Here is a 12868-nt window from a genome sequence, read left to right on the forward strand (position 1 = left end):
AGAGCTAGGAGCAATTGTTCATTTTCGCTAATGTGAAATACATCTCTTCTACTGCACAATTGCACATAGCTCTTCGGATACGCACTGCAGAGCCCGTGTTTACTGGATATTTTTGCTTCGAATGATCGTCGCTGTCATAAACTTAAATACTAACCTTTTCTTCTTGGACAATCTGTACGGAGAGAAAAAGGTAAGTTAAACAGTATCGTAGCAATTTTGTATACAAGATAAAAAATATTCCTCATAAAGGCAGGCTCAAAGAAATTGTATATCGCAGTCAACATTCTGTTCATGACGCAAAAGCGAAATATCTTCTCATCTGATTGACGGTCGAAGTAAATTTACAATTATCATCATTTTGATGCATTATAACTCTCCAGAGAGCTGTAGAATAGTATATTTTGGCAATAGGTACTGTTTCTTAATAGCGTAGACCATTGATTGTGTAACAGATCCGAAGACTCTTATCGAACTGTTCACAAAGGGTCCCTATTTTCCCCCGAGAACAATGAAGACATTGTTTGAAAGAATGGGAGGTGGCGCAGCGAGAAATCTTCAAGTTATTCGAAGAAAATTTAATGGTCGTCTGGAAGCATTTCTGTTTACACGGCGATAGACTCTATTGTATGCGCATCAACTTCTCGCAGAGTTTGTGGCTCGTAACGCGTAAACATCTCATTATCTTTGGGTGAGCCATAGAGCCCATTTAAAAAGTTTTTACGCCTTTGGGGAATTCCGACGGGATCCTCAGTGAAAGTTTCTGCTGCGAGCAAAGCTGGCTTCGATGCGTAGGCGTATGAATATTCGTCCACCGTCGTGCCGTCACCGCCAGCGTCAAACGGAGGGGCGTGGCAGGCTGAGAGGCAGCTCTCGCGTAACAAAACTCGTTAGCAAGTTGTAATTAAAGTTTAAAGCAAGATCGCAGGTTACGGAAAAACGACGAGTTGAGTCAACATGAATTAACTCGTGTTTAAAACTCGCGCGCTCTACTATAGATACGCTCGGGTTGAAGCCTAATTACGTTGACGTCTTCCTCGCTACGTAAGATATATTACTCGCTGTACTTGGAAACTGTAAACGTAGGAGACATCAAATTAAAAGAGCGATAGTTGCATCATCTGATTCAATGCATTTTTTTCATTCATGTATTATACGAGGCAAAATGTGTTCCGGCTGTTCATTCTAAACTGGATTTTGACCTATAGCTTGGAGTGCGCTGCTGTGTGTGCGTGTCTCACATGAATAACTGGGTTCGTTAGTTTGCTATAAACAGAACGTAGCATAGTATAGTAGTGGCGCTCAGTCGGCGAGACAGACGTCAGTGTCGATTCCATCATAACTTTAATTATGAAATTGTGTGTGTGTGTGTGTGTGTGTGTGTGTGTGTGTGTGTGATGTATCCTTCACACGGCAAACCTTTACTTACGCACTGCATACTATTGAGCAGGTTCAATAATCTTTATCGTTTTCATTTGCTCTTTGCTGCCAGACTAATGATACTTTACACACTGCGTCACAAAAGCGTACAACGTAATATAGTAGTGAAACAATCATAGTACGAAATGCATACTTTTATCATAGTGTGCTCAATCTGTTCTGTCAGCGCACAGTACGTGACGGTCACCATGGCCAACTCTTCCTTCAGTAAAATGTATCAATACTGATTTGTGTGCCTGTTATCGTACAACGAACTCTGCCTGGGAAACAAACCCGAGGCAGAACCGATCACCGCAGATCACAAGACCGAAGGCGAAGCGTAAAATGGGCATTATTGTTGTTAAGGGCAAGTACCGCGAGTGAATGGACCAAGTCTCTCTCCATACAAGACACACATGACATTACGCAGATATTAGCACTATTGTGGAGGAGATATTTCGAACGTAGTACAAAGATAAACGGAGGCAAGAAATCAAACGATTTGCGGTTACCCTGTAAACGTTACAGAAGACCACTGGATCCTTCACCAAAATACTCGGAAAATATCCCTGAAAAACCCTCTAAATTTCGTCCGAGTTCGGGTTAAGTCTGTATTTGAGAGGGATATGTAGGGGTTTGACGTTCTTTTGTCAGTGTGTAGTTTCACGGTGAAGACCATCAAATGTGTGACGGCTGCTCGTTGCGTTAGTGGTCAGCCTCGCGACTACTAATCAGTTTTTTGTGGTGTACAAAACTCTGAAAAGGAGTCTCGTCAGACACGAGAGATCAGACCTACTGTTTTATAATTGAGACTGAAGCACAAGTCGCCACAAACAGAGGTGCTATTCCGCTGGTTCGTTAACATAAAATACCAAATTTGCCTGAATAATGTGAATGAAACCAGGCAAATCTATCTTTGAATTATGATTCCAAAAAATCTGACAAGTCGCACGAAGTAGTCACTAGATGTTAATGGAGTGCTTTATCTACGTAATGAGTTTCGGCCGTGGTGGCCCGACCTGTGAAGTTAGTAACACATTGTTGTATCACACATGTAGGCACAAATGTCTGAAAACCAAAATTCGTAAAAAGATTTTACACAAATTTTTGTGACTGTCACCTTTTTTAGTCATAATACGATATTAAAAATGATTGCACGCCTCACTCACGACTTAAGTCATACTCACAAAATCCCTTTGTATCGTACAGCAGTCACAAATCATGAAGACCTACCACTACCTACACAGTTTGCCTTCTTTTCCATCGATATTGTACCGCCTTGTTCGTTGCCTAGAATACCTTGCATCCTTCTATCATTCACTGTCCTCCTTGCACAGTTCCCCCCCCCCCCTCACCGCACCACACATCTTCGCACCACACATCTTCGCACCACACATCTTCGCACCACACATCTTCGCACCACACATCTTCGCACCACACATCTTCGCACCACACATCTTCGCACCACACATCTTCGCACCACACATCTTCGCACCACACATCTTCGCACCACACATCTTCGCACCACACATCTTCGCACCACACATCTTCGCACCACACATCTTCGCACCACACATCTTCGCACCACACATCTTCGCACCACACATCTTCGCACCACACATCTTCGCACCACACATCTTCGCACCACACATCTTCGCACCACACATCTTCGCACCACACATCTTCGCACCACACATCTTCGCACCACACATCTTCGCACCACACATCTTCGCACCACACATCTTCGCACCACACATCTTCGCACCACACATCTTCGCACCACACATCTTCGCACCACACATCTTCGCACCACACATCTTCGCACCACACATCTTCGCACCACACATCTTCGCACCACACATCTTCGCACCACACATCTTCGCACCACACATCTTCGCACCACACATCTTCGCACCACACATCTTCGCACCACACATCTTCGCACCACACATCTTCGCACCACACATCTTCGCACCACACATCTTCGCACCACACATCTTCGCACCACACATCTTCGCACCACACATCTTCGCACCACACATCTTCGCACCACACATCTTCGCACCACACATCTTCGCACCACACATCTTCGCACCACACATCTTCGCACCACACATCTTCGCACCACACATCTTCGCACCACACATCTTCGCACCACACATCTTCGCACCACACATCTTCGCACCACACATCTTCGCACCACACATCTTCGCACCACACATCTTCGCACCACACATCTTCGCACCACACATCTTCGCACCACACATCTTCGCACCACACATCTTCGCACCACACATCTTCGCACCACACATCTTCGCACCACACATCTTCGCACCACACATCTTCGCACCACACATCTTCGCACCACACATCTTCGCACCACACATCTTCGCACCACACATCTTCGCACCACACATCTTCGCACCACACATCTTCGCACCACACATCTTCGCACCACACATCTTCGCACCACACATCTTCGCACCACACGTGTACTGAACGATGAACATAAGCGTTGGTCTGCCAGTGGCATTCTTTCCCAGCACATTTAAGGGCTTTGCCATTTCAGAGAGGCACCCCATATTAGCAATCCCTTGAATGTTGCTCTTACAAGCTTAAACTCTTTCTTCACTGTCTTCTCTCAACTGTGTCGGCAACAGGTCGAAGGATTAGAATGAGCACTCAACTCCGGAAGATGCAAAGTTTCTTCCTCTCTCTCCTCTTAGTGATTTTTCGAAGTACTACGATTGAGTTAGTAATGATGATCAGTCTGATGATTGTTTCATGTGTGTCTTTGGGCGTCTGTTAATTTCGCGAACTAAAAAACATCGGTCTGCTCCTCGTACCGTCTCCTTTAAACAGAGGTAAACAAGTGATGAACCAAACCTGCAGACTGAAATTTCTAATTTGAATCCTGCTCTTACCCCATCGTTGACATCAGCATGTAATCCTTCAAAAACACTGATAGCAGACCTACTCGATTAAGCAACGAGTGAGTGGCGCAGTGGCTAGCACACTGGACTCGCATTCGGGGGGACGACGAATCAAACCCGCGTCCGGGCATCCTGATTTAGGTTTTCCGTGATTTCCCCTAAATCACTTCAGGCAAATGTAGGAATGGTTCCTTTGAAAGGGCACGGCCGACTTCCTTCTCCATCATTTCGCAGTCCGGTGGGACCGATGAACTCGCTGTTTGGTCCCCTCCCACCAACCAACCAACCAACCAACTAGCTTAAGGGGGGTAGTACGTCAAACGGGCCTACTTGGAGCAGAAGAGGCATCACAGGACATTCTAATTTCCAGTGTCTACACTTTTACAAATAAATTTATAAAATTTTGTCAGCATCACCAGAAAGGATTCAGGATTCACACTCATTGCAGTGGAAGTTCGAAATCATAACAAAATTTTTTTATGTGTGAAATTTCGTCATTTTTTCACTTGTTAGAGAGATTCTTCGAAGAATTTTGCACAGCACACATACCATACTTACAGGTGTATGAAACTCTAGAATTCATTTAATTTATAAAAAAACAAATGATCTGTTGTATTTTAAACTTCATGTTTAGATAAAACACAAATTTTGTAGTTAATTACCTCAACTTTTACCACAGTTTTTAATAATTTGGAAAATTCTAGAGTTTCATACACCTTTAAGTATGGTTTGTATGCTGTGCAAAATTCATCGAACCATCTCTCTTACTTATGAAGAAAAGTGTACCTATAGCAACAAATGCTGCCATTAGTAAGTGAAAAAAATGATAAAATTTCACACGTAAAAAAAATTACTTCGTTATGTTTTCGAACTTCCAATGCTATGAGTGTGGATTCTGAATCCTTCCTGGTCATGCTGACAAAGTTTTATGAATTTATTTGTAAAAGTATAGACAGTGGAAATTAAAATGCCCTGTGGTGCCTCTCCTGCTCAAAGTAGGCCCGTTTTACCTATTCTCAACAAGAACCAGTAAGCGATTCCGTCCTCTACGTCACCACACACGTTACGTAACTGTATCCATTTGTACTCTCTCTCACCACGTCAGAAGAAGACACAGCATTTCTAATATTTCCGTGAAGCTAGCATCTTCAATTACTGTTGTACTAGTATTGAGGTAGCACGTAGATACTGTGTTACAGCTTTTGCTTGTAGGCTTTAATGGACTGCAATAAAGCAGGCTCATTCTCACCAAAATAACAAGGTCCGTAGTTTGTAGGGATGCCGGCCGTTGTTTTAATTATAAAGATTTCATCAAATGAAATACTAAACGGAACAATGTTGCTTAATCATGTGCATTAATCGCACGCAAACCAGTCATTCTCTTTAGTCAAAACACAGTTCTTTAGCACTTTCCAATTGAGTACAAGTACCACAAGCCTAATTAAACTTGTTTGAACTGACTTTCATAGGCACACACCATCTCGTCCAAGTTAGCGCTCAGCGCTGAACTGAATCGTGCGGCTCGAAACACTTAGTTGCTCGGTCATTCGTAACGCAGTCGATGACGCACGAAGTAATTCTGCTCTTTATTACTACTGTTGATTGAATAAAATGGACAACAAAATGCTTTCATTACGTAATGATTTCCTCCCATATTAGTAACAAAATGTGGGTATTTATTTAGTAAAAATTGACTACCGAAAAGAAGAATTTTGGCACTCATGTCAGAGGATAACACCTTTTATTGCAGCAGTCGATCAGAACACAATCTATACGTAGGACGTAGTTTCACAACTGTGCTGTATTCAAGTAGCATCATCTGTCGCTCTTGCCTCACACCACATTCCGACGTCATTGGTCTGCTAGTGTATCTTCTCCCAACAGTTACGTGAAACGCGGGGATAAAGCAATGACCACAAGAGTCAGAAATGTTACACATGCCTGACCTTGCGTTCCGTTTCGAAACTCACGAGACTACATTCCACAGCACTGCCATCAAAGATCTTTCAATTGATAAACTTCTTTTTGAGTATACTAAATGATTTCATGTTATATAAGCTAGCGGTAATTGCGGTCGTGTGTCTTCCTGAAGTGAATCTAGAAGTAACATAGGCTGCTGCTATTCTCATAAAATGTTTTATTATAGACGTCTCAAAACAAGTCAGATATTGAGGACTCCATTTAAAAGCCTGTCAGGCAATTACCGAAGATGTTAATGTGCATCAGCATGTTAATGGTAATATGCAGAAGAGGGCGCATCTTGTTTGCTAAAATGTAGAAAAAATAAAAAAATCTGCGTCACCAAGCGATATACTAATCCACCACATTAATAAATAATAGCCACTACGTGTGGTTTATCGTTACAGTATTCGCCATAAACTTAACTTACTCATTACATCAGCCGCAGCCTTGCCGTCAATACTTCAAGTTTTTCAATAATTACAAGTTTACGTCCTTCCAATGTGCACATACAGGTTTTAGGCGGTGTAATTTGTAGAGACTGAGTATGTATCGCCAACATTGCAGATCATGAAAAAAATTTCAGTTTTGTTCTTCGTACTTCATGAAGTAAAGTTCTTAATAATCTTTACACAAAGAACTCGACTTGTGTATCAACTGTTAGCTGTTTGATTACCAAGAGGAAAGTTACTAAATGAAGCGGTGACTTACATTGTACTAATGTTGTTTCACGTAGCTCTTGTTATCGCCGTGCAATTATACGGAGGCATGGCAGTTAAACGCAACTTCTTCATCCTTGGTTTCGTATATTTAACGCTTCAGAGAACAAGATCACGCTAAATCTCTACGTGCCTCAAACTTCGCTGTGTTGGCAAGACAGCAGAATTTTTCCCGCATTGATGGAGTGGAAAACCACGTGTGCTGCCTCAGCGTGGTCGTGGCAGGAGCTCATTAACCGGCGAAGGACCTGACACCAAGGCCGCCGGAATAACTGGACAACACGCCAGCGAAGGCCAAATAATTCCTTCCTGCCGCACCATCTTCGCGAATATTTTGGTCTTAACTGGTGGGTGGCTCCACACATTCCTTACTGTATTCACAAGCTTAACCCTTCCTGTGGATAACAACACTGTCTCAATAGACAGGAACGCGATTAGCAGTCGCCTCAAGCATGAGAAATTAAGGCTTCTTACTGTTCTGGTCGAATTACTGAAACACTGGTATATTTAATTTTAGATTAGGGAGGGTAGGGAAAGACTTCAAACGAACGTCGCCTTCAATCCTCCGTACCTACTAAAATTTTTCAATCATATTAAGTTATGCTCAAGAGATCCTGATATTTACAATATGTGCGTTTTGATGGACAGCGACTTTATCTTCACCGAATTATTGGCGTAACTGTAGGTTTACTGTATATAGAATTTCTCGATAAAGATCTTTCACCGTTTTGTCATTGGTTAAGACACGCGCGGTGATGGGAAAGCCGAACAATTTAATTTGAAGCAGTGAACACGGAACTAACAGTGCAGTTCTGTTGAGACGTTGTACCATAGTCCGTTGGTGTTCTAACGAAATGGTTAAGAGGCAGTTAATCAAATATTCGAAGAGATGTCGTTCAGGGCGAATGGATTATCATTGAATTTTGACTAAATTTAGTACATATTGAAAAATATTTATCATAAAATGCCAAAAGCTATAAAAATAGTCCTCCCAAAGAATGAAACGTAAGAAGAAAGTAAAGTTTTCGGGACTAATGATTCTAGAAAATCGTGGTGAGATCTCTAAAATATGCTGTGTATTTGGACCGCTACTTTTCTATATGTATTCATTAATGTCTTTTGTCATCATCAATATCTTTCTTAAAAACGTAACGGAAAGCACATATATAACACTAGGACCAGAAACGACTCCTGCAAAATTTCGAGTTGGGTTAACATTGGTTAAGAAAAGAAATAAATTCTTCCGCATGTAGTCAGCAACGATCTAGAACATATTAAAAGTTACGTGGGTAATGCAGTGGAGTTTGAATTAAACAAGTTTCTGTTGCGAAACTCTCACTGAATTGAATGTCTTACCAGAAACTCGTCGACGAATTTAATTTTGTGAGCAGAATTAGCATTGTGATTACTCTCCAATAATTTTCATCATCTTGTGCTTCACAACTGCATAGTAGAAATATTAATGAAAACCACCACAGCTCTATTATGTCTCTCGGGTTGTGGTATAATAAACATGCTTGAAATAAAGCATTAACATTTACAATACTCCTCCGTCAAGTGGTCATGTCATTGTACAACAGTTAACTCTTTAAGACGTCTTTCGGAACCCATGGAAGACGACAAAAGTAATACATTAACGGAAAGTGTTATTTCTCACTAGATAGTCTGCAGACGTAGTTTAGCTTTTATGTGAACTAAAGTATCGCTTGTGACTCATTTTATTAGATCAGAGAGAAAGCTTCTTGGAAAGAACGGATCTCTCTCTCTCTCTCTCTCTCTCTCTCTCTCTCTCTCTCTCTCTCTCTCTCTGCGTCATAAATGTAAACGAGCACATCTTGCATGTGTGAATTTATTGCCTTGCACCAAAGCGGCTTCGTTGTAAACTAACAAATATTGACTGGTCGTATTGCTGACCATGTAACAGGGAAAATAACACCACAGGATCCAGAGTCAGTGACGTCATAAAATGCAGTCCTGTCATATTTTCGACTCGTACCACATGTTCGTGCAGGATGTTGGATGTTTTTTAGAGTGTATCGCCTTTGGCATGTACACGCCCCATCCATTTGGTATCCGATGCTTGGTAGGTAAATTGTTGTCAACGTAGATTTCAAACTATAGTGTGCTTCCTAAAGAAGCATCATATTTCATAAGACATTATTTTCTGCTTCAATAAAGACAAAATGATGGGGTGAATTTTAATTTTGGTGTAAGACTACACAGATTTTATTTCAAAAGAACCATCCCCTTTTACGAAGGCATTTCTGTCACTTGAGTGCACTATTTATCTTAGGAGAAGTTTCGGAATTACGTTTAGTATGAAAATTTGCATCTACGTTCCACATATGTTCCATATGCTATCCACTGGACGCACGGCAATGGTCTAGACCATAGTCAGTCTCGCGCGATACTTTAAGGAGCACGCCTTGCGTTGTCGCATTCAGTGCCGCAGTACATCCAGATCTGTGAGGAGAAACGCACAGACGGAATCTTCCAAAAATCCACGTAGAAAAAGTCCCATACTGTGAGATCGGCCTTGGACACCAATGACACTATGCGAAATTAATACAAACCTCGTGACCAACCCATCATTTAGGCCTCACTCGCCAAAAATCACCGCATGCAGTAGTAACTGAACTGCGTCTTTTACAACGGAAAAGGTAAGACGCCACCGCCATTTCGACACGATGCTCACTGGCCAATAAACGAGTAAGCATGACCCAGAGACTCCTACCGGCGACCACATGACGCGGTAACTAAAGGCTGGTGAAAATTCCCCGCAATTTTCCATCTTCATTCGCGTAGGTCTTAGAAGATACAGTTGTGTAAAATCGGATGAATGTTTTCGTAATATTTCGTGACAGTGTTAATAGGACTCGTTCTGCGCATTATGCTTCATTCGGAACACAGTTCAACACTGTGCACATGCTAACAGAGAGATATATTTCGCAGAGCTCCTGCCATTACAGTGCAACACTTGTTAGGGCGATACGTCGTGAACAAAACTCCGTGCACATCTCACACCGTATAGGATTTGTCAAGACAAGTAAGCTTTTCGTAACTTTGTTCTGTAATTTTCTTTAGAAAACCAGTTTACTTGCCAAGACTCCTACGTCAACATGATTACTGGATTACTAGTTTCGGCAGTATGTGTTACCATCCTCAGATCCATAAAAAACTCGAGGTTACAGGCTGACAATCATATAAAAATGTAGTAGGGCATATGCAACGGTTCAAAGATAAAAATTACTTACCCATAAAACAGAGTAGTGGTTGTTACATCATACAACGCTAACACAATTGTATCAAATGAGAACTATAAAATACACTGTAAAATAACAACGCTCACAAAATTCTGTTCGTATGGACCGATACAACCGAAAGCCAACATAAAATAACGAATACCTCTAATTAGTAATATTTTAAGTAAAAGCGTGCCATTAGAAAGTCCAGGCATTACAATGAAATGCCAGGTGTGCTGTTGTAAAGTATACACAACTTGGAATACGAATAGCACGACCAAGAAAGAAACATGCCGCATCTTGCCTCTTTGTTGTATAATGCCATGTTCGCTGAAATAATGACTGATAAGTTGAGTTGGAGTCTTACGGAAGCTAGTGCTGAGAGCTACAACAGATGGCGGTCTGCACTGCATGACAGTTACAACTAAATTAGCAAAGCCACGCTTCTGTTTAACACTTGAATTAACCGAAGTAGTATACACCAAGTAATCATAACGGCAAAGTTTACACAAATTGTATATTAAAAAACAGCATGATGGATGGCTGCCTAAGCCATCAGATAAAAACCAGTAGCATTTAGAGGCGTAACGATGACATAATATATTAAACACAACAAATTTCCACCCAAAAAAGAAAGAAGGAATAAAACTGCCGTGGGTGGAGGCTGTGTAGTATGCATTTCAGCCGCTAGAGGTGTATAGCAACTCACTGCAATTCAATGCTGTCTGTATTGTCGACCTGCCTTGTTCTGTTCATTTGCAATGTTGTTGTTGCTAGCGTTGTTGTTTCGTTTATTTTATGAGAAGTTTAAGAGAACAACGTGTAACTATGACAGTTTCTTTTCTACTCGGTAAAAATGCTGCTGAAACTGTTTTAATGTTGAACACAGCTTACCAAGATGATGCAATGGAAAAAACTTAAGTGTAGAAGTGGTTTTCTCGCTTTGAAAAAAAGCGATATGTCGATTGATGATTAGCCTCGTTCTGGACTTCCATCAACTGCCTGAATCGGCGAAAATATTCAAAAAATTAGAGAGCTTACACTCGCAGACTGTCGACAGATAATTTGAAGGTTTAAGAGTGCTCGTCAAAATACCCTATTTGTGGCAGACAGGAGACTGGTTCTTCCGGCACGACAACGCACATGCACACTCAACTCTCTCTGTGAGAGAGTTTTTGGCTAAAATGTGATGGTTCCGCTGCCCCATGCACTTGGCTCTCCTAACGTGACTCCGTGCGACACTTTATTTCCATGCATGAAAAAGGAAGGAGACCGATTTGACAAAACTGAAGTCAAGAAAAAACGAGGGAAGAGCTGTCAGCCATTTCTAAAGATTACTACAAAAAAAATTTCAAACAGTGAAAACACCGGTGTGACAAATGTATTAGTTGTAAAGGAGAGTATTTTGAAGGGCAAAAGGTCGTTTTTTAAACAGTTAGAAAATACATAGATTTAAAAAATAATTCTGCTTTTTTTTTGGGTACCCCTCGTACAGTCATGTAATGTAAATAGGGTAAAACTACACAGTCGACATTTACAGAATTGAGAGATAGGATTTGATCTTATTGGTCGCTTTCACTGCAGGCAAAGGATGACTGTTGACAATTACGTAGAAGGAAATTTCAAAACAAGCCCCTACGCAATGTACGATAGCAGTATATGAAATACAATTATTGTAAAACATTTTTATAAAAACATGTACTAGTTTAAAACTACACATGAACTGTACCTTACACAGGGTGACACAAAATATAAAGGGAATGTTTGAAATGAGTTGTGGCAGCCATGGGCAGGTGGCAGCACTGCGGGTTCATGAAAGTTAGCGAGTAAACAGTCCGCCATTTCAGTAATCATGGATCAGTGGAACGAACAACAGCGTGCGTTAGCCATAAAAATGTTTTATAAAAACAATAATAGTTTGGTAGCGGTACAGAGGGAGTTTAGACGCTTTTATAATTTAGGACGTCATGATGTCGTTCCGTCGAAACGCGCGATAAAATGTCGGATTAATAACTTTGAAGAGACTGGATCTGCCCTCAAGAAGAAACAAACAGAGCGACCAAGAAGTATGAGTTCTCCAGCGAACATTGATGTTGTAGGTGAGTCTGTCTTACGGAGCCCACGGCGTTCAATTCGTAAGAAAGCAGCAGTGGTTGGAATATATCTGGAGAGTATTCGCAGAATTCATGATCTTGATTTAAAATTTCGTCCGTACGAACTATACAAACTACAGATGGTGCAACACTTGAAGGACAACGATTACTGGTTACGATTGGGATTCTGTCAACAAATAACAACAATAAACAATGACGATGAATTTCTAAACAAGTTGTGGATGTCAGATTTTCATCCCATACGTTATGTGAATAAACAAGTACCGTTACTGGGCAAACGCAAATCCTAATGACGTTAAAGAGCGTCCTTTACATGCTTGTGAAGTGACATTATGGAGTGGTGTTTCATCACAAGGGATTATCGGACCGTATTTTTTCCCAAATGAACAGGGAAACACAATAACTGTCAATGCCGATCGTTACGTGGAGCTATTACGCACTTTCGTTACATCTGTACTGAAAAACTTTCCAAATGTTCAAGAAGC

The 12868-nt window shown here is 41.2% G+C and overlaps 1 protein-coding gene across 3 annotated transcripts in view; it reads left to right on the plus strand.

Annotated features, from left to right (window-relative positions):
• LOC126188320 (very low-density lipoprotein receptor) overlaps nucleotides 1-12868 on the plus strand; it is a 598910-nt gene that overhangs the window by 63747 nt on the left and 522295 nt on the right. The gene's annotated exons all lie outside the window — the stretch shown is intronic.

The sequence above is a fragment of the Schistocerca cancellata genome, chromosome 5 (genome assembly GCF_023864275.1).
Source record: "Schistocerca cancellata isolate TAMUIC-IGC-003103 chromosome 5, iqSchCanc2.1, whole genome shotgun sequence".
Lineage (NCBI taxonomy): Eukaryota > Metazoa > Arthropoda > Insecta > Orthoptera > Acrididae > Schistocerca > Schistocerca cancellata.